We start from the raw sequence: 23204 nt of genomic DNA on the forward strand, positions 1-23204 counted from the left end.
TATCACCAATCTCACTAAATATATGGTCATATGCATTTATAATAACATTGATGTTTTCCTAAGAAACTAAAGGCAGGGGAATCTAAAATCATAATAAATATTTTAAACATATTTCCTAAAATCTAAGTGATCTGTTAATGAAACCTGTGCTTACAATAGCTTTATCCATCTATCTAATACTAAGTATGTGCGTCCTTGTTTACTGGCCACAAGCTCTTGTGATAAATCTTAGAGATAAATTACTGGAATGTCTGAAGGGTTAGCTCATTGTCCAATAAAATGGAAAAGGGTTCCGATAAAACATAAGGTAAGTGATGATTTAATGTCATTTATTTTCCCCCGGGGAACGATGTTATTTCAATTAAAAAATTAAGTATTTCAGGTGGGAAAATGAGAATGCTCCTGTGGCTTCCAAAAAAAGATTTTTTTCTTTAGCACATTCTTCCTTATGTTTGGAAGAAAAGAGGTTTGTCCGCTTTTAGTTACAAAGTGGCCCCTCTGCCATTTCTTTTAAATAGCATTGAATGTCTCCAGTTCTCAACCCGATCCATAGGAATTGCTAGAAAGTATTATTGTGATGGAAATAATTGCCTTTTCTCAGCAACAAACTCACTGAATCAATGCCTTATTTGTGAATGAGGGGTCATAGCTCCTTTATGGACATAAATTTACTTAACGAGTGAAGAAAATGGATGTTTTGATCTTCAGATAATATAGTACACCATTGACAATAGCTAGTGAAACAATTTCAATGACAGAGCTCCATGCAATTTTGTTAAAAGGATTTTAATTTACAGCAAGCATAGGCCTAAATCATAATTTGATAATAAACATGATGTGGTATTGCAAATATTTATGGATGTTTCATCATTTTTGTCTGTTTTAAACAAATACAAGTATGTAATAAATTATTTCTACTCTGTGTGGATTGCTTTGGATAAAATTAAGAGGAAGTTTTGAACAAAACTAAATTTTAAGAGTAGGATATTCCATGGGATGTGCCAATTGTCATTTCAACAACAGTTTTGAGTTGATCAACTTTATTTCAACCAAATGGCTCCAACCCAACAATATCCAGAGCACTGTGACTCGAGCCTTATAAATATTAATAACACTGCCATCTCACCCAGTGCTAAGTATCTTCTATTGAGACATGAGAACAAATGAGAAGCTTTAATTCACCCGTAAGAAAGTTAGCTGGAGGACTACCTAGGGAGAGTGTATGAAGTAGTACAAGTACAGGTGGACACTGGAAGCCCATGTATTTGATCATGTTGTAACTTCTAATGTGGCGTCGGGGAAATCACTCTCCTCTTTGGGTCTTAGTTTTCTTATTTTTATATATGTGGATTATTAGATTACCTCTGATCTTTCTTTTGACTTTTTTTTTTTTAGCTGTTTAAATTTACTTTTGTATTGTGTAATTAAAGACATCAAAATGTGGAATTCACTGACTATAATAGTATGTATTATATATAGATACATTATTTCCTAGCCTAGACTACAGTCAATAATACATCATTCAAAGTATTGTCCCTAATGATAGACTTTGAGCCAAGGAAAGAATACAGAAATTATACTATCTTGATTTCACTTAACTGCTTGAAACACATATGACAATTTACAGTTTCTTGGGTAATCGCTCTTCTTCACCTTCTAAATTTTCAGTTTAGACATGACACATGTTAAAAGGGAAGTTGGATTAATTTTTATATTGAAATATTTTCCAACAGATTTTACTGGAAATGTTTAATGTTTAATAGTCTGCCACTCTTGTCTATGCATCATCTACCATCACAGATCTCAGGAGCAGTGCAGCTGCTGAATTGCAGCTGTGGTTTCAATAAGGCATTTCAGCCAGAAAGGGCAGCTGTCATATTTTAGGTTGGTAAGCAAGAAGGAATTAATGGGAAAAGAAGTTTTAACTTTTATTTTTCTGGTGGGTCATTAGCAATTTTTTTGAGTCTCATTCTAGTCAATAGAATAACTAGATAAATAAATGATAACATGATATATAAACATGATAATAACATGATAAATAAAAATGTTTTCATTTATAATCTAATTGTTTCAATTCTTTTCTGTAATATCTATAAGTTTTTAAGGAAAAAGAAGTTTAGATACTACACAGTACATATTCCTTTATAGAGAGTTGACCATATGAAGATTTTGTATGTAATTTTATATGTAATTTTATAGGTAATAATAACTATATTTAAGGGCCTACTAAGTATCAGACTCTGAAATAAGTCCATAACTAGAATAGCCAGAATCATATATACATATTGAAATAGGGTTAGGTTATTCTTTCTCACTAGAGATCTCTTTGATACATTTTTGATTTCTGAGATAGTATCTCTGTTTTTGCCAAATGTCCTACAATTAGAATTTACCCCCAAGACTCACTTTCTTTTTTTTTTTAATTAAATTTATTGGGGTGACAATTGTTAGTAAATTTACATAGATTTCAGGTGTACAATTCTGTATTACATCGTCTATAAATCCCATTGTGTGTTCACCAACCAGAGTCAGTTCTCCTTCCATCACCATATATATGACCCCCTTTACCCTCATCACTTACCCCCCACCCCCTTACCCTCTGGTAACCACTACTTTCAATATGCAAAAAATAATAGTGTTTTATACCAGTTAACTGGTCCATTAACTATTGATATTTTCTGATCTATAGTCATTTCTCTGGGTATTTAGAATTGCGACTAAGGAATTTTATTTTCAATTTGTGCTTTCCTTTTAAAGAGAGATTTAAAAGACTGGACTGTCACCATGTGAATTACAAAAGAGAAAAGCCAGTGCACGGAGTCAGAGAAGAATCAAGCAGATGCTGAGAGAGGAGCAGAAATGAAAGATGGCAGGCGTTGCCTGTCCTCTGGTTTCATGTACTCTCCCTGTATTCCCATAATAAACTAGATTATCATTTGCTTAACCTAACTTCAATAGGTTTTTCTGACTTGTAAACGATCTTGTTTAATAAATGAAGCTTCTGACTAAAAATTAATAATGGTTATTTTGGATTTGAAATAGTTACGTACAGACTCTCAACACAGGAGCAGATTGTGTATTCCAATCTCATTTACCCCATTAACAGGCCAATCAACCAAGGCAGGTCTTAAAAGAGATCTAACTGGCAAGGCCTCAACTACAGTGGGAGATTTTCACAGGTCGCAGAGACGGAAAAATAAAGCAGTTAAGAAGGAGTAAAATAATAAAAGAGTTGTACAAAAATAAAAAAAATAGATAAAATGATTTTATAAAGCCTTAAAATGTTTATGAGGCAATATATGAGTTGAACAGTAACAATTTAAAATTTTATTTTACATGTCTATGTATGAGTAGAATGATAGCCAGACGGATATATTGATCTTGTAGGTGAAAAAGAGAGGATGCGCATTCTCTTCCGGCTTATGCGATAGTCACAAAAGATTTTCAAGCAGCATATCTTAAATGGATCTCTTTACTCACACAATAGAAAAGTCAAAAGAAAGATCAAAAGTAATCTAATAATCCACATATATATATAAATAAGAAAACTGAGACCCAAAGAGGAGAGTGATTTCCCCGACGCCACATTAGAAGTTACAACATGATCAAATACATGGGCTTCCAGTGTCCACCTGTACTTGTACTACTTCATACACTCTCCCTAGGTAGTCCTCCAGCTAACTTTCTTACGGGTGAATTAAAGCTTCTCATTTGTTCTCATGTCTCAATAGAAGATACTTAGCACTGGGTGAGATGGCAGTGTTATTAATATTTATAAGGCTCGAGTCACAGTGCTCTGGATATTGTTGGGTTGGAGCCATTTGGTTGAAATAAAGTTGATCAACTCAAAACTGTTGTTGAAATGACAATTGGTACATCCCATAATTGGTACAATTGGTACATCCTATAATCCCATAATTTTAAGAGAACATCCTACTCTTAAAATTAAGTTTTGTTCAAAACTTCCTCTTAATTTTATCCATAGCAATCAACACAGAGTAGAAATAATTTATTACATACTTATATTTGTTTAAAATAGACAAAAATGATGAAACATCCATAAATATTTTCAGTACTGCATCATGTTTATTATCAAATTATGATTTAGGTCTATGCTTGCTGTAAATCAAAATCAACAAAATTGCATGAAGCTCTGTCATTGAAATTGTTTCACTAGCTAGTGTCCATGGTGTACTATATTATCTGAGGATCGAAACATCCATTTTGAGCCATTTTATAAAAGTTTTAATCTCTGATTATAATTCAGTAAAATTATAAAGAACAATAAAACAATAAGCGAATCTGTCTCAATATACTTAGAAGTTAAGAACACACATTTTGTGTGCCCTGAAAGTCACAAATCTGTACCTGACTATTTTTGTGGTAGATGTTCTGCACAGCTATTTAACACAATTTCTAGCTGTATCTCTCCCACATGTGGGGTATAGTGTCAGGTGCAGTAGACTTGTTACTTTTAACCAGCATTGTTTGCATTCCATTTAAATGCTTTTCATACTAATTATGGTATTTCTGTCCTAGACACAGTCACAATTACAGATTAAAAGCCCAATATACAAATAAATGACACAATAATAAAAGATCTGATTTATTTTGAAGGAAAAGAAGATAGCAAGTATCAAATTGCAGCATATCACCTTGAAGTAATACTTAACAGTTCTTGTGAAATCTCTTAAGTATGTTTATTTTCACACCCTTCAGGAAATTGTGCAGAATAAAAATAAGTGCATAAGGAATAAAAATGACACCTACATTTAATAGGAGCTTCTCTGCTAGAGTTGCCCTCTTAACACAAGAAGATAGATGAGGCACTGGGGCCTAACTTTATTATTTTCTAATCAATATTTTCAGTTAGTAAAATGGAATTGAGGACTAAAATGCAACTCTTAGGTTGAAGTATTTCTCATCTTAAATCCTCTCTTGCCCTGTTAATTGAAAATCAAAATAATCTACTAACTTTTTTTTCTCTTTTTTTAAAAGCTTAAAAAAATACCATGCATTATGATCTTTTGATCAATAATTTTAAAATCATCTAAGCGGCAGTTCGGTTACGGGGGATTGGAACCCCGAGTGTTTTGGGAGGCTACAGCGGAACCTCTACAGAGAAGCGAGAGGTTGGCAGCTTCGAAGCACGTCAAGCTGAGCGGCAGCAGCAGCTCCCAGCTACGAGTCCTGAGCGACAGCTGTGACAAATGGGAATCCCATCCTGCTTCCAGCAGTGGAAATACTCATGGGTCTGGGAAATCTGCAAGGCATACCCCTGCGAGGTCTTGCTCCAAGGAAGATTCCAGGTGCTCCAGATCCAAATTCAGGTCCGGATCTGAATGTAGGTCTAGAACCAGAAGAAATCCTTGAAGGCATTATACAAGGTCAAGATCTCGGCCTCGCTCCCACAGACGATCCTGTAGCAGGTCTTACAGCAGAGGTTAAAGAAGACGTCACAGCCATAGTCCTTCTCCCAGGTCTATTCTCAGGGGTCATGTTGGGAATAGGGCAAACCACAATCCAAATTCTTGTCTTGGAGTGTTTGGATTGTGCTTGTACACTGCAGAAAGAGATCTAAGAGAAATGTTCTCTAAATATGGCCTTATTATTGATGTCTCTATTGTATATGATCAGCCGTCTAGACATTCAAGAGGATTTACCTTTGTATATTTTGAAAATGTAGATGATGCCAAGAAAGCAAAAGAGCGTGCCAATGGAATGGAGCTGGATGGGAGTACAATCAGAGTAGATTTCTCTGCAACAAAAACACTGCATACCCCAACATGGGGAATTTACCTGCCTGTGGCAGCTCATGCCGTGGTGATTACTGTGACAGGATACGACTGAGGCTATGATCATCGGGGCTACTATAGCAGATCGTACAGAGCAGGAGGTGGGGAAGAAGCAGGTTGGAGAACTGCTCCAGACAGGAATTAGATTTCCAGAAGGCCCTCACCTTCCCTTCCTATAGCCGCGGAGGACAGAGATCACCTTCCAGATCTCCACCATACTCACCTAGTCGCTGTTCAAGCACAAAGTTGACTTTCTGAAACCTGCCCTAGAGTTGGGACATTGTTTATGAACAATATTTTTTATTGTCTCCTGTTTAAAAAGTGAACAGTGCCTAGTAAAGTTAGGTGATGTCTACACCTTTTATGATGACTACTTTTGGTGGAGTTGAAACGCTGTTCTCATTCTGCATTTAAGTAGTTCGGTGCTTTGTTCAAAGTTAAGTGTTTTCACCTCAGGGATGCTGTGGATGCCTGGTCATGGCATTGTACACCAGAGGCTGGACATTAATGAATGCCAACTATAATTTTATGTGTATAATGTGATGGCTTGGTGTGAGGTCGGGGTGGTGGTGGATGGGGGGAGGGGGGTTCACGGTGTGAGGGATGTACAAATAAAATAAAATAAAATAAAACTAAAAAAAAAAAAAAAAAATATATATATATATATATATATATATATATATATATATATATATATATATATATATAAGTTAAGTGTTTTCAGAAAAGTATGTTTTGTACAGTCTAAATTTTGACTGCTGAGAAGTTTCTATTGTACAAAACTTCATCTCTAGGGGTTTTCTACTGAATCCAGGGTATTCTGAACATTGAAGGCAGTGTGTAAAGTGCTACCAGATGGCAAAAAGCAACAATAAAGTTTGATTTTTTACTTTTTCTAAAAAAAAAAAAAATCATCTAAGCAACATAATATTGAGTTGGATGTTATTCTGAAATCAATACCTACCTGATATAGATGAATACTGTAAAACAAATTCTTTTTTTTTTTTTTTTTTTTTGTATGGGTGAAGCCTAGCAACATTGTTTCAGCTTTCATTAAAGGAAAAATCTAATAGGAGTGAATTGTGATTAACCAGTTACTATCCATTTTGTGGAAGGGGTTTCCTCACTGTTTTAGGTCAATGCAAGTTTGTAACTCCAATGGAAACACACACACAAGTGGACTTTTTCAAAATCTGTGATTGAGTCAAGCTCATTCATGGATTTCAGATTAGGGCCCTTGTTAGAGTCTCATGTCAATAAGATGTGCTTCTCTAGTCTTAATAATGACTCAAAAATAATAAACAGTTATTATTAGTTTTACCACTAATTATTAATAGTTAAGGTTTCCCAAGGAGACCATTCAAATGATCATATCTAACATAAAAAGAGAGCTATTTTGTGAACGTGAGTGTGGGTATGTGTTTCAAATTGTGGAGAGAAAATTCCATTTTAAATAAGAGGTCATAGTGAGGGGAACTATAGAAATGATGATAGCAAGAAAAAAAAATTAGTTGAATTAGAAATCTTGAATTCAGTAACTGAATCCAGTCAACCTATTGTATCCCTTATCTACAGTGGCAAATCTCATGTATAATATGAGCTTAGCAAAGGTTTGCTGATAAGCTCAAAGGTATCAAATATTGAAATGTCAATTTGGGAAAACAATCACTCATTTATTGTTATGTCTTTTTTTGAGACATATGTGAAGAATTAGAGAATTTAACCAATTTATTTTGTGTGGATGTGTGCATAATATTTTCTAGTGTACAGAAATGTATTTTTATCCATTTGCCTTTTTTTAGGAATGTATCATATTGCCTATAAAATTATTCTTTGGAACTCAAAGCAATTGTAAAATTTATTTATGTACAATGAGTTACTATTATAGAATATAAATTTTCTGTTTTGAAATTAGTGGTGGTGGAAAATAGTAGCCATGGTCGCAATTTTAAAGTTACTCTGTATTCAGTATATCCTTTATTATCTGAGTTCAGTGTTTTAATTGATACAACAAAATTGCTTAATCATGACTTTTAACTGAAATTTAAGTATTTACATATCTAGTCTTTGGGTATTATTGAAACTGGTATCAGGACTGATATCTTATTAAGAATTACTTCTGAATGGATAAAAATCATAATTTTGAAAAAAAAAGTAAAGGTAGAAATTCATTAGTGATCTTTCAATTGGTAAGATAATTAAAAGCAATAAAATGTTTATTATTTTACATAATATCCAGAATGCACAGGAAGATTTAGTGAAATCTGACCTAAGAGTAATAAAATATGGGTGAACAAAGCAAGGCATTATTCAGAAAATGAATATATTTATTCCCTTGGAAAAAAATATGGCATTTGTCATATTTCTGTCTCAAAAGACAATATCAGATTCAGCATACTAATTAAGGAAAATTAAATCAACTCAATCTTTAATATCAGTGAATATACCATATTATTTTCTTATCATTGTCAATTATAATAATACTGTTATAAGTGTAGTATATACCATGGGACAGAGAGTGCAAAGTAAACCTTTCCGGGTCTCAATCAACACTACTCAGAGATAATTACTCTCAAAGATTTTTATTGTATCCATTCCTACATTTTCTACGCAGACACAAAATACGTATAATTGTGTTTTATAAATGATTGTAATCCACCTATTTAATCTGTATATTATGTAAAAATTTAAAAACATTTTAATTATCATCTAATTAACAGAATATTTTGGAAGACATTTTAATCTTTCCTGATTCCTCACTTTAGGTCTATTTTTATACCCACCAAGTATTGCATTGTTGCTATGCTATATATATATATATATATATATATATATATATATATATATATATACAATGTATATACACACATATACATGTGTATATATACACTATATACTATATATATACACACATATATGTATACATACGAATTTTTTTACACACTTATTTTTTATAACAAAAAGTATAAATTCCTAACAGTGGGATTTCTAGGCAAGATGATGTATATGTTTGGATGTTCATTGCTTTCACTATCCTCCACTCCAAAACTGCTGCATCCATGAAAATTTTCAGCAATTTTATGAGTGTGCTTCTTTGTACACTGGGTAATAAGAAAATTCTTAATATTCCAATCTGACAAATACAAGTCAGCAAAATCACTTATGCTTTTTTAAATGCTTAATTATGGATAGTGACCTTTTTTTTTAGTCAATATATCTTTAAATTCATTCATGTCTAAGTCTTGGTAAACCTATTTGAAACATTTGAACCTTATAGCAGAAATATGAAAGTAGACAATTTAAGCTTTTTGAATATTTTCTGATTAAAATTAACTTAGAAGATGCAAAAATCATAACAGAGGAAAAAAATCACTATCCATAATTCCAGAAAACAAATGTAACCATTAAAATACGGTGTATTTTGCATAAGCAATTTTATCCTGACACGCACCCTGAGACTATCTCTTTTTCTCCACACACACCCACACCCATGCACTTATGTGATGCAACAGATTTCATAATGCGGAGGTACACTTATATTATGCTGTTTCTAACTCTATGGCCTTATAATTCTTTGAAAACTTATTTTTAGTCAATTTATATAACATGCTACAGCTGCATGATAGTTTATTTAATGTTGGATATTTAGTTGGTTTCCAATTATTTACTATAGTAAATAACACATTTGTAAACACATTTGATCACATCTGTAAAAACACATCTGCCTCTAATTTTTTTTAAGTAGTCACTGTAAAAATGTTAGACTTATTGTGCAATATTTTGGTAATACTCGTATGTCTTGTGGGTATCATACAGTAAGCTCAGAGTTCCTTTTAGATAAGGAGTGGGCCTTTCCTACATAAGTGGGATGGATGTCTGATAAGGGAACTGGATGTAGAAGGAGGTCAATTTGGTTTTAACTGGATAGAGAACACATTTTGGGGGAATCACTTTTTAAATCTCTACTTCAAAAAAGATAATCGTGGTTGAGGGAAAGGAAGACTTTACTTCCTGCAGGTAAGAGAAAAGCAAGAGAGAGAGAGACAAGCCCATAAAATACCCCCTATAGGTAAATCATTTTTATAAAATAAGATGTCTATATTATTTCTATATTCTGTGTCTCCATTTATTTCCTATTTGTGGTTTTCTAGAAAGTAAAATACACCTTGATAGTTTTAGTGCACTCATGGGAAAAAGAATGAGGGGTCTTATAACAGGCTGTAGCCAAAGACATAAAAGGCAAAAAGCTCATCTAAGAGCAGAGTGGGATTAATGGGTTTTCACTAAGTTATTACACCTTTGGAGATCAGAAATCAGGCTACATTTCCAGGCTCTTCCCTGTGTAAGCTTTTCCTCCTTCTTCATATAGACCTGCCCCCTCTTTGTTTAAAATGGGTTCTAATAATGTCAATAATACTATGAATAATAGTAATAGTAAAATATACTGAGTGCTTAACATTTGCTGTAAATGTTCTGAGAATTTTACACGTATAAATTCACTTAATTTTCATGACAAACTGATGAGGTAAGCATGATCATTATTCTCATTTACAAATATGTTAAGTAAGGCAGAGAAAGTTTCGATTAGTTCCTTGTAGACACAGTGCTAATCAGTGAAAGAGCTGGGATTTGAAATCAAGTGGCTTCAGATGCATGTGCTTGACCACTGTCATAAACTAGTTTTCAGTGTATCAAAAACATAGATTTTTATTCAGAAAACAAGCCACTAGCATTCATTTTCAAATTACTTTCTATAGAAATATTGTACCATTTTAGTTTACTTGTAGTGCATTAGACAGCCCATCACTTTTTACCTCTTCAACTTTGTGTAGCATGCATATGAGTTCTATTTAAAATGTGTCAAATTTGGAGTTGAAAATTTTATAATGGTTACATTTATATAGTTTTGCTTGTTTAAGTTTATAAACAATATCTCTTTGTTTATTAACTGCTTATAGTTATTTGATGGATTGTCTGGTCCTGTTCTTTGTTTGCTTTTTCTTTTCATTTTATATACATTCATTGTACAGAGGTTAACTTTTTTTTTTTTTTAATTTATTTATTAGGGTGACAATTGTTAATGAAATTACATAATTTCAGGTGTACAATTCCGTATTACATCATCAATAAATCACATTGTGTGTTCACCACCCAGAGTCAGTTCTCCTTCCATCACCATATATTTGATCCCCTTTACCCTCATCTCCCTCCCCCCACCCTCCTTACCCTCTGGTAACCACTGAACTATTGTCTGTGTCTGTGAGTTTTTGTTTCTCATTTGTTTGTCTTGTTCTTTTGTTGTTTTTGGTTTATATACCACATATCAGTGAAATCATAGGGTTCTCTGCTTTTTCTGTCTGACTTATTTCGCTTAGCATTATATTCTCAAGATCCATCCATGTTGTCACAAATGTTCCTATATCATCTTTCCTTAACTCTGAATAGTATTCCATTGTGTATATATACCACAACTTCTTTATCCATTCATCAATCGAAGGACATTTTGGCTGTTTCCATGTCTTGGCCACCGTAAACAAAGCTGCAATGAACATTGGAGCACACGTGTCTTTATGTATAAATGATTTCAGATTCTTTGCGTAGATACCCAGGAGAGGGATTGCTGGGTCATATGGCAATTCTATTTGTAATTTTTTGAGGAACCTCCACACTGCCTTCCATAGCGGCTGGACCAGTCTGCATTCAGAGGTTAACTTTTAAACATTGATTTAAATGCAGCTTATCAAAAATTCTTGTACTTAACTCATTTATACTTTACATGTCACTGTTTTCTTTTTTTCAATATGACATGTATGGCTTTTGTATTTTTTGGTAATATTTTTCTTTCTATTTATAAATATAATACATATTTATTGATGAAACTTGAAAAAAACAGAAATATAATTTATTGAACAGAATAAGGTATGAATATCACCCAGCACCATGCACTCCAAAACATGGTATATTTTATTCTATTGATATCTCATATATAAATGTATATGTACCATTATAAAATTTGTACTTTATAGTATATCAAGACTTATTTCTTCATTTTTACATATAGTTATAGTATCACTACATACTACACTCTATTTTTTAGCTAATTTTGAAAATGTGATTTCTAAAACTTTATGTATAGATAGTTAATGCTTTCTTTAATATATTTGCTATTTTGGACAGTAAACTTATTTGTAAATTACCCAATCATAAATAATACAATAATAATGCTGAATATTCTTCTCTACAATCATCTGAGGGCTTTTATGCTATGATTATTTTCATGGATGAGTTCTTATAATTATTAGATATGAGTATGAACATTTCTAAAATTTTACATATGTATTTTAATATTGCTTTTTATAGTAAGAACATTCTATTTATTTTTAATTAAATTTATTGGGGTGGCATTGGTCAGTAAAATTGTACAGGTTTCAAGTATACAATTCTGTAATACATCATCCGTATATTACACCATGTGTTCACCCCCAGAGTCAGTTCTCCTTCCATCACCGTATATTTGACCCCATTTACCCTCTTCTACCATCTCCCCCCTTCCAGTTACCCTCTGGTAACCACTAAACTGTTGTCTGTGTCTATGAGTTTTTGTTTGCTTGTTGTCTTGTTCATTTGTTGCTTTCAGTTTTACATCCCACATATCAGTGAAATCATACGATTCTCAATTTTTTCTAACTTATTTTGCTTAACATGATACTCTCAAGATTTATCCATGTTATCACAAATGGCAGTATTTCGTCTTTTCTTATGGCCAGGTAATATTCCATTGTGCTCTTTAACTTTGTTTAAGTGTGTTTCTAAACACCTTTTCCAAGAATGTGTATGTGTGAGGGGGATGTGCCTTTTAGAACTCTGTGTGTAATTAAAAATAATTTTATTATTATAATTGCTTTATTGATATTTAGAAAGCTGATTTAAAAACATATATATATTCACCATTGATATTATTTCTTTTAAAATGTCTGTTCATGTAATTGTGTATTTAATTGAGATGTTTTTATTATTGATCTGTAAGAATATTTATGTATTATGTCTATATTCATAGTTATAATGCATCAGATAATATACCATATATTATATCATACTATAATATATACTTATACTATTTCCAAATTTTGTATTCATAAGGATTAAATTGGATGGTTTCTTCTGTGCCTGACACTAGTGATCCTTTATTTAACTTTCCTAAATTAATTTCTGGTGTAAAAGATAACAACATGGATAAGCTAAATGGGTGACCATCACGGTATTATTTACTTCAGAGAAGAACTGAAATTTTTACCCATTTTGCACTGAATGATACCATAAAAATAAGGAAATATAGGTTGAAATAACAGTGTAAAAAGCAAAAATCAATAACAGTAATTCAGCTCCCTAAATAGAAAAATGTAATTTAGAACATTTTCTTATTAATCTCCAGGATTTTACAAATTAAAATGAAAGTAATTGTGTAAACCAGAAGTAAATTGAGAAGGTAAGTATTCCTGATAATAACTCTTTATTTAATGCTTTCTAAACTCGTGAGACTACTGATTCAAATTAGAATTTACTGAATTATACATAGAACAGAAAAAGGTATCCATTTACTCCATTGAATATGGAAAATACTGGAAAATACTAGAAAATGCTGATAGCATCCTGAAGAAAATGTACACTTTTCCCTGAGGCTCATAGAAAGTTAATTACTTAACCAATATCAATAATATTAAATTTTTGTACACTAGCTATAACTAATACTATTAACAGTGATATCGGGTTCATTTTTCATTATCAAATTCTACAGGTGGTTATCTGAGGTTGAAGAGGTAGTAACATAAGGAGGTAAATTAAACTAAATATAAATGGAATATAAAAAAATATTAATTGGCCTTGCTGATATGCAGTGTGTTTTTTAGTATTTGCATCAATGAAATGCATATTCAGAAAAAAATGCCAAGAACCCTTTGGAAAATGATACATGTTACATCCTTTGACAGCTTTCTATTATTTCTCTATCAATTAATCAGTTTCTTAATCACCTAATGAGGTCAGTGTCAACCATAATTTTCAGTATTTCTGAGGTTCTCATCTATTGTGTTTCCCCGAAAATAAGACCTAGCTGGACCATCAGCTCTAATGTGTCTTTTGGAGCAAAAATTAATATAAGACCCAGTCTTATTTTAATATAATATAAGACCCGGTGTAATATAATGTAATATAGTATAATATAATATATAATATAATATAATATAATATAATATAATATAATATAATATAATATAATAATATAATATAATATAATATAATATAATATAATATAATATTAGACCGGATTTTATACAATATAATATAAAACCTGGTCTTATATAAATTTTTGCTCCAAAAGATGCATTAGAGCTGATGGTCCGGCTAGGTCTTATTTTCAGGAAAAAAATGGTACAATTAGCACTTTGTGAGTACATTTCATGGGAAGTAGAACATATAGATTCTATCCAGTGTTAACACATGTTCTCGTATTAAGATGACAGCTATGACACCCTAGAAAGACCACTGAACTTTAGTTTTTTGGGGGTTTGTGCTCTGACATGTCCAATTACCAGATGGATAAACAACTTTTCAGAGTTTCTGTATCTGTAAATCAAGTAAGTATGCTCATAGATTTATTGAGCAGATAAAATACGATCATGTATGTCAACAGTGTAATATGAGAAATGTACATTACTGCTATTAAAAATAATAAATACAAATAGAGATACATAGAAAAAGGAAGATAATGAAGCCATGCAGCAAGAAATACTTTTATTTTTTAGAAGGTACATATAATCGTGATATTTATGTTTTGAGCTACTTGTGGGGTGTAATATAACTAGGATGTTTGAAGAGAGAGTTTACCATCAAAAAACAAAAAAAGCTTTTAAAAAGTTAACAAAGCCTGGATCAGTAAATCTTACATTTAGGGTGGGGAAAGAATGTTAGAAAGGCAGGATTGGTGACAAATAGAATAGCTGGAAAATGACTGTGCAGCAGTCACCAAAGATGCTGGCATTTTCTCAATGGACAGAGGGAAAATTGTACATTGTACATTGGAGGTTATTGGGAATATTTCAAAAAATAAATGAGTATGGAAAACTGTCATTGATAAGAAAAGAAAATTAAAAAGGGAAGAAAATGGGACTAAAAGAATCACAAATTGAGATTTGTAATCTGTTAATATAACTTCCATTTAAACTTATCTCACTAGTTTACATAACGAAAGCACATACTAAATTAAATCATTACATCAGTTAAGCTTATAAAATTTACAGTGTAGTTTGTGAAAATCAATGGGAAAAATGATATACAGTGAACTGCAAAAAAACAGACTCAAGTAACTCATTTGCTCTTATAGACGTTTTGATTCGAGTTTTAATGAAAAATAATTATCAGAGTAAATTCATCATCTGATATAAAGGTGTAAATATCTATTTTATTTTAAGAAGGTGCAAAAGTCATTTGATTTTTGAAAAATTTGTGTAAAGGGGAGGTATATTTAGACACAGAGTCTATTTAAAATAAGAGATTTGGAAAAAAAGGAAAAGAAATGTAACTTCTAACAAGCGTCTTCTGAGATCACATAAAAAGTGTCAGATTGCAGCCTTTGTATCACCTTTTTGTGACCTCTAGAGATGTAAACAGAATAAAAATTTATGAAATTAATTTTTTGTTTTAAAACCAAATCATATTTACTTGTTGAATTTGTTGATGCTTTATTTCAGCCATAGGTTATGTACAAAATCAGGTTCTTGCTGGAAACTTGCTTCAAAATTTGCTCTATTTTAATTATCTTAGAAAGATGTATAATAATAAACTTGTCCTCAAGTTTATAATCATAGGTACCAAATACAATAATCCAATGTTTAAAATTACCTTGAACTACTCAGAAACACATTTTATTATGAAAGAATAATCCAATTCCTTTTCTGTTAAAGATATACATATATATATGTGTGTATATATATATGTAATATATGCATATTTATATAGTGATATATAAAGTTAAAGGTCATTAGTGGTTATAATACCTTTTCTTATGAAATTATTAGAACAAAAACAATAGAATGTAGCATGGAATTTAACTTAGCAAGTCTAAAATTGCTCATGAAAATATGTACATATACAGCAACTTAAAAAGAAAATACTCTTACAACAACCAGAACCTAAGAATTTTACTGTGAATCATGTAAAAGGGCCAAGAAATGGCTCTCCGTTTTTTCTCTACTTTTAGTTTTCATGATAATTATTTGAAGTAAATTATGCTAGTATCTGTTTCCAAAGCAATAGGACAAAGCGATCTAGCTTCTTGATTACAGGAAATGTTCTAAAATATTTGTCATAATCCTATTTGTATATAAATCCAAAATAACTCCCTCCAAATGCACCTAACATGCACTCAAACAACTTCTATCTTCACTTTGTGTGTTTATGTGTGTTGGGGAGGGAGACAGTAACTTTACTTTGCCAGTAGTTTTGCTCATACTACCAAAGATTAAATATTGATATTTCATAATTAGAGATGCTTCTCATTTTTATAGACTGCCTCATGTTTTTGAAAAAGATTTGCAAGATGAATTAGAGTTGCATTTATCGACATTATAATACATTACTATCATGTTTTATCCCACTTGATTTTTTCCATTTGGCAAGATACAAAGCAGATCAGAGAAGATATCCTCCACTCACTTGTTTTTATCATGTTTATCACCCAATTATTATCAAATTACTAGAACAGATTAGTTTTTAAAAAAGGACAAATGGGGCAATGAATCCAGGAGGTTGGCTTGCATATCTTTTGAGGTGTTATCTGTCTGGAACCTTCTATATACATAGGGGGAATATATAATCTCTGATTGCAAGATTTTACATTTTTTAAAAGACATAAAATGCAATAACTGTTAAAATAACTGTGCCAGTTTGGGTCATTTTGCTCACTCCTCTCAGAAGGCTGAGGGCTACTAATATCACTCTTTTTTGTTTTATTGTTCTTCTCAATAGTAGGATCAAAAATGTGGGGGATCCTATTAATTTATTTCATTTTTAATTCAAATTAATGTAGTTCTTGATGATCAATATAATAATGTGCAGTTAAAGAAAAAAAGGCTTTTCTTTCCCTGATCAAATTCCTTCATGAAATTGTCCAAACTTCTGAGCATAAAAATCAAAGCTCCAGATAATTTGGCAAATATTTATTTACTTTTTAGTTTAGTCAATTATTCAAAAGCATTTGTTGAGTGGCTTCTCCGGGCTAAGCACTGGGCTAGGAACAGGGACCTGAGAGGTGAACATCACAAACTCTGGCTCAGAACTTACCTAGTGTTTTGTGGTTATTATAAAGGTTGATGCGAGTCGCTGTGAAGGGTGTATAGGACGAAGCATTATTTCTGTTAGAGGACTTCTAGGAGGTGATAGTCAAAGGATTTATAGATGTAGCCTCAAATCCTTCCTAATAGGCAGTTGTTACCTGTGAATCAGTTATTCTAAAAACTGAAACAAATTTACTATCCCTGCTCTGATGGTAAAACTTATATAGAGGCTAGAAGCAGAAACTGAGAGTGAAAATGAGAGTATTATGGTATGTAAACTGGAAAATTGCCAGTAAATTTAATAACGAAGAAGTGGTCATCAATTTAAAAAACTGAGATCTTAGATCAGTACTTTGTAGTGCAGGTCGTGTATTAGAAAATTCCCTCAGCTTCTGGATGTCTGGAAAGGTCTTTATTCCTCCTTCATAAAAATATGGAACGCTTCACGAATTTGCGTGTCATCCTTGCGCAGGGGCCATGCTAATCTTCTCTGTATCGTTCCAATTTTAGTATATGTGCTGCCGAAGTGAGCACTAGATCAGTACTTTGAAAGGAGCACTGTAGATAACTAAAACCAATGGGTCGACTTTACAAGTGCACATTCTGTAAAATGGAGGCAAAATGGAGAAAGCAAAGGCTAAGAAGTACAGGTTGTAACAGTTCATTTCCAGGCCTATTCTCTTTCTGACTCCTATTTGGAATCTGTTAGTAATTTGTTTTGAGATCAACATATTTGTGAGTATTGTTTATAGAAATGTGCTGCTGTGCCATTGAAATTGAATTTAAGCAATAAAAAACTGAACCATATTATTTTGAAGGAAAATAATATTTTATGAGAAATTATCATGTGATAGAACAAAAACACTTTTGAAAATAATAAGAGGTTAAAAATTTTGTATAACATAGTCATAAGCTACACCAAATGCTTTTCAAAAAAGGAGGTCTCTAAAAACTATTTGGAAATGGAGGAAAAGGGCAGAGATAATCTTATTAGTGTTAGGAATTTAAACATAACAGATGCCAGATTGTTCTACCTGCATATAATCCATCTTCCCGGGAGCTGCTGACCTTTGGAAAGAATGCTGAGAGTTGCCTAACTACACAAAGAGAAAATGCTTTCTATAATTACCTGTGTGTTACAAATAATTGGGATTGACAACATATTTTGTATTCTTATCTAATCACATGTATATTAATTTGTTAAAATTAATTTGTTCTTTATTTACCCTTTAATTTCCTAATTTCATTCGTATTAGGACAATATATTTGATGTTCATTCTCTACTATATATACACACACACACACACACACACACACAAATGTATCCATTAAAAATCTCATTTTGATATATTAATCTATAAAACTTCCTAAATTAATGCTTAAGTATCAGGTAATCTTCCAGTTAATGTTTCTTATGCTTGAACATAGTTCAAATGCAATGCTTTCTCGACACAACAACAGTCTAAATGTGGACTAAATATACAAGTATGCACACTTAGAGTAGACAGCACACTTAATGTGGGATACAGATTGATATTTGAAAGAGTATAAAGGAAAACGTGTACAGAGCACACCTGAATGACAACATTGTTCATAAAATACACAAAATGCAATGAGAAATAGAAAAGAATTTACTCCAAGTTGTTTCTTAAAGAATTTTGAAATGTCAAGTGCTAATTTATCCATTAAGAATATTACATTTTCTAATAGCAAATGGTTTGTTGGAAGCCGTCACTTGAAAACAAACGAAAAGTATAACTATATTATTTATTAATCAGTTAAGATAACAGTGAAATTGATTGTGGTAGTAACTTAGATAAAAATTATTCTGAATTCTAATTTCATAGTTATGTATTTTAAAAATTGTTGGAAGCAAAATTCTGTCCACACCTTTATGTCTTTCTCTTATATTTTTATTGTAAAATCATATTTTCAAACTTTAATTTTTAATCACACTTTTGATGTAATTCAAAATTAACAATGACTTGATTTTTATGTCTCTGGGTTCTCCATAAAGAGAAGTAATATAATACAAACTATTATGGTGTTATAATTTTAAATAGACATATTTTTATCATCAAAGTAATACACGCTAAAGAGCAAGAAACTAGCAAATAAAATGCACTGAAATCCCACTACCCAGAGATCAAAATTGTTATCATATTATGCTACATACCTAATCCAGACATTTTTATACACCAAAAGTGGAAATTGAATCATTCAGCAAATTTCTGTAATATTCTCTCTTCTCTTGCATTTTTATAGTATTTTGACATGTGTATGTGCCATCATGTAGTTAATCAAGATTCTTACTGTTGGAAATTTCAGTAACTTCTAAACCTGAACTTTTTTCTTTTTAATTAAATTTATTGGGTTAATACTGGTTACTAAAATTATATAGGTTCAAGTGCACAATTCTATAATACATCATCTATATATTGCATTGTGTGCTTACCACCCAGAGTCATTTCTCCTTCTATCATCATGTATTTGACCCTCTTTACCCTCTTCTACCTCCCCTCTCCTCTTTACCCTCTGGTAATCACTAACCCGTGTGTCTTTGAAAAGTTTTTGTTTGTTTGTTTGTCTTGTTCATTTGTTGCTTTCACTTTTATATCCCACATATGAGTGAAATCATATGGTTCTCAACTTTTTTTATTTGACGTACTTTACTTACCACGATACTCTCAAGATCCACCCATGTTGTTGCAAATGGCACTATTTCATCTTTTCTTATGGCTGAGTAATATTCCATTTTATATATATATATATATATATATATATATATATTGTTTATACCACATCTTTTTTATCCAATTGTCTCGAAAAATACATCAGTTGTTTTCATGTGTTGGCCACCGTGAATAATACTGCAATGAACATAGGTGTACAAATATCTTTACAGGTAAATGTTTTCAAAATTTTTGGTTACATACTCAGAAGATGGATTGCTGAGTCATATGGTCAATTCTATTCTTAATTTTTGGAGGAACTTCTGTATTATTTTCCATAGTGGATATACCAATTTACATTTCTACCAGCAGTGTATAAGTAAGCCTGGATTTTAATAAACAGCTTTGTGCGATGGACTGTTGTAGCAACATCTTTACTCTACAACACCTTTACAACATAATTTACCCTTGGTAAATTAAAGGCTTTCAAAGAATGCTCAAATAGAAAATTGGTTTGAAAATTGGTGCTTCAGAAAATTGGTGCTAAGAAGTTCATGCAAGTACATTTTTTAAACAGTTCAAGTATGTAATTACTTCTTTGCATGCATTATTTTCCTATTGAACATGATTTTGTTTTAATTTGCTTTTCTGATTTTAAAAATTGGATGATTTAAGTATGTTTATTGAATTTCTAAAAAAATTAATTTCTGATTCAAGTTATTTGTCTGTGTTTCTGTTGGCATAGTCATCATTTTCTATTGAATTTGTAGGTGTCTTTTATGCATTTTAATAGATACTGACTTTTGTAAAATTTCTCATTCTGAGCTATGTGAGATATTCAATTTGAATTAATAACATTTGCATTTTTAGAGAATCAGTCATGTAACTGACTTAAATGTTATAAGAAAACTATTGCTATGGATGGGTTATTAACCTTAAATAATCTAGTGGCCATCTGTATCATGCAGCATATTATTTAGTTAAATAACTGAGTAAATTACAAAATATAGATGCTAAAAATAAGGGATGCTTATGCCTTTGTGAAAAAATAAAATTAAAACTGACCATGTTTAAGAAGAAAAATGTTAAAACAAATTTAAAAGAATAATTAATGAATAGTATATTATGAGAAGTACAAACAATATAAAGTTTTGTGGCCTAGTATTTTGGGCAGAAAATAATCTTTATGTCATAGTGGACCATAACCTTGAAGTGTTTCAATGATAAGAAGTGACTGGTGATGAAAAAGCATGATATTCAATAGCATTAATGACAAATGTAATAGGAAATTGATTTCCTAACACCTTTCCTGTTGTGTAGTATGTTTTCCGTTAGATTGAAAGAGAATCAATATGTGAATATCTGAGTATATGAGAGTCAGCGAAGTGCAGAGAAATACTATTCAACTAACAATTAGAAGGCCTAATCTCTTAGCCTAATTGTGCAACAAATGAGTTGTGTGACCTTGGGCAAATCTTTTGGTCTTTCCGAGGTTTACTTTCCTCATCCACAAAAATAAAAAATAAAAAACGGTATCTAAGGCTCAGAACTAATTTTATGTAATTTAATCTTGAAACCATTTAAATCAAAAAGGAACTTTGAAGTACATTGAATGTCCTTTGATGATGTTTCCCAAACTGTTTTCTACAGAAGGCCTTTTTCCTTTTTGAATAACGAATGCTTTGTGAGAGTTTAATCTGGAGTAACCACTGTTTTTATTGAATGCTCACAAAACTCTAGAAGGTCAGTATTGCTATTTTTTCATTTTATAACGAAGAAACTGATCTAAAGGGAGGTTAAACAATCTGCCATAGGTCACAGTGCTAGCTAGTGAGCAAACCAGGATTCCAAGCCAGGCAGTCTGATTCCATCACCTGTAATTTTAAGCATTATCCACACTGCCTTAAATAAGTATTTTTGCTCAAACAAACTTGGGAAACACTGGCTTCAACAGAGCAAAATCAGTTGAACACAAGACACTTTGGAATATTTAAGATTTATTTTGAATATCCAAGAGAGTCATCATGTGCAGGGCCGCCCACATTTATTTTGACCAAGGAGGTCCAATGAAAAATACCCAACATGTCAAAGGCACTGAAGTTCTGTAAAACATTTTTAGAAAAACCTGATTCTTGAGTTTTAGCTGATATTCCAATGGTATTTTGACTCAGGAAGATCTGTATAGAAAACAATCCCTTAAGTAATCTGAAGAAGTAGTAAAGATGAAGAAAGTATTTATAAGATTTACTTTTCCATAAGGTTAAATCCCATTTTCCATTTTTCCATTCTTGAGTGCTTCTTAATGCAAGAAATCTTACCAGTGTATTAAAAATGTGTTTCCCAGAAGAAACCTGGTTTCAGGATGCAGATTGCTGTGTTCTGGGGAGATGTGGATAGTTTCACACTAAGCATTCTTTTCCAGCAGTTTTGTTTAGCTCTTCATTGTGAAGGCCACTGTTGGGCATCTCTTAGTAGTTATAAATTTCAAACATGAAGATCGTTTGAAAAATACTTTCTATAACGTATTATAAAAGAATAAAAATAATTTATAGCTTTAGCTTGTGAACATTTAAACATTTATTTTATATTTATAAAACAAGCGAGCTATAATAAAAGAAACACAAGTCTTTCAAATTAGATAGTTTATCACATTAGTCATCTGAGATTTTCTAAATATTGCTTTGAATAAAAAAATAAAAAATAAACCTACAAAAAAATCACAAAATCAAAAACAGAATTTATACTTAATAACTTAATGACAGTGACAATGATAGACATAGAATGGATAGATTAGTATTTTATATATTTCATATTGCCTTTTCTCTTTCTCCTGGGGTTCATAAAATATATCCAATCTCATAAAACATTCCAGAATTAAAATACAGGGAACACCATAGTGCAGTTGATCTTCATAATTCAGATTCTGTATTTGAAAATTAGCCTACTTGCTAAAACGCATTTGAAACTCCAAAAGCAATACTCACAGGTGCACTGCGGTCATTCACAGACATGCTCAGAATGAAGAAAAATTTGTGTCACTCAACTCACTTGTTCCTAATTCAGGTTGAATGAGATTGTGCGCTGCTTTTTTGTCTCAGCTCTCATACTGTGTAATAAAGTGTCCTTCCAATGACCTATTTATTGTCACTTTTTTTTTTTGTGGTTGCATTTTTGTACTTTTTGTTGGTGATTTCCTATTTAAAATGCCCCCAAAGTGTAGTGCTGAAGTGGTGTCTAAGCGCAGGAAGGCTGTGATGTGTCTTACGTAGAAAATATGTGCATTAGATAAGCGTCTTTCAGGCACGAGTGATAGTACTGTTGGCTGTGAATTCAGTGTTAATGAACCAACGATGTCGTACTTTGAGAAAAGCAGGACCGATACAAAAAAATGCAGTAGATAACATTGT

The 23204-nt window shown here is 31.7% G+C and overlaps 1 pseudogene across 1 annotated transcript in view; it reads left to right on the plus strand.

Moving 5' to 3' along the window:
• The window catches only part of LOC308487654, a 117018-nt pseudogene extending 110965 nt beyond the window's left edge, over window positions 1–6053 (plus strand). Inside the window, exon 3 of the transcript in view lies at window positions 5056–6053. The product of the transcript in view is annotated as an uncharacterized misc_RNA (transcript). The remainder of the gene's footprint in view (window positions 1–5055) is intronic.
• Window positions 6054–23204: the final 17151 nt, after the last annotated feature.

The sequence above is a fragment of the Rhinolophus hipposideros genome, assembly GCF_964194185.1.
Source record: "Rhinolophus hipposideros genome assembly, chromosome: 19".
Classification (NCBI taxonomy): domain Eukaryota; kingdom Metazoa; phylum Chordata; class Mammalia; order Chiroptera; family Rhinolophidae; genus Rhinolophus; species Rhinolophus hipposideros.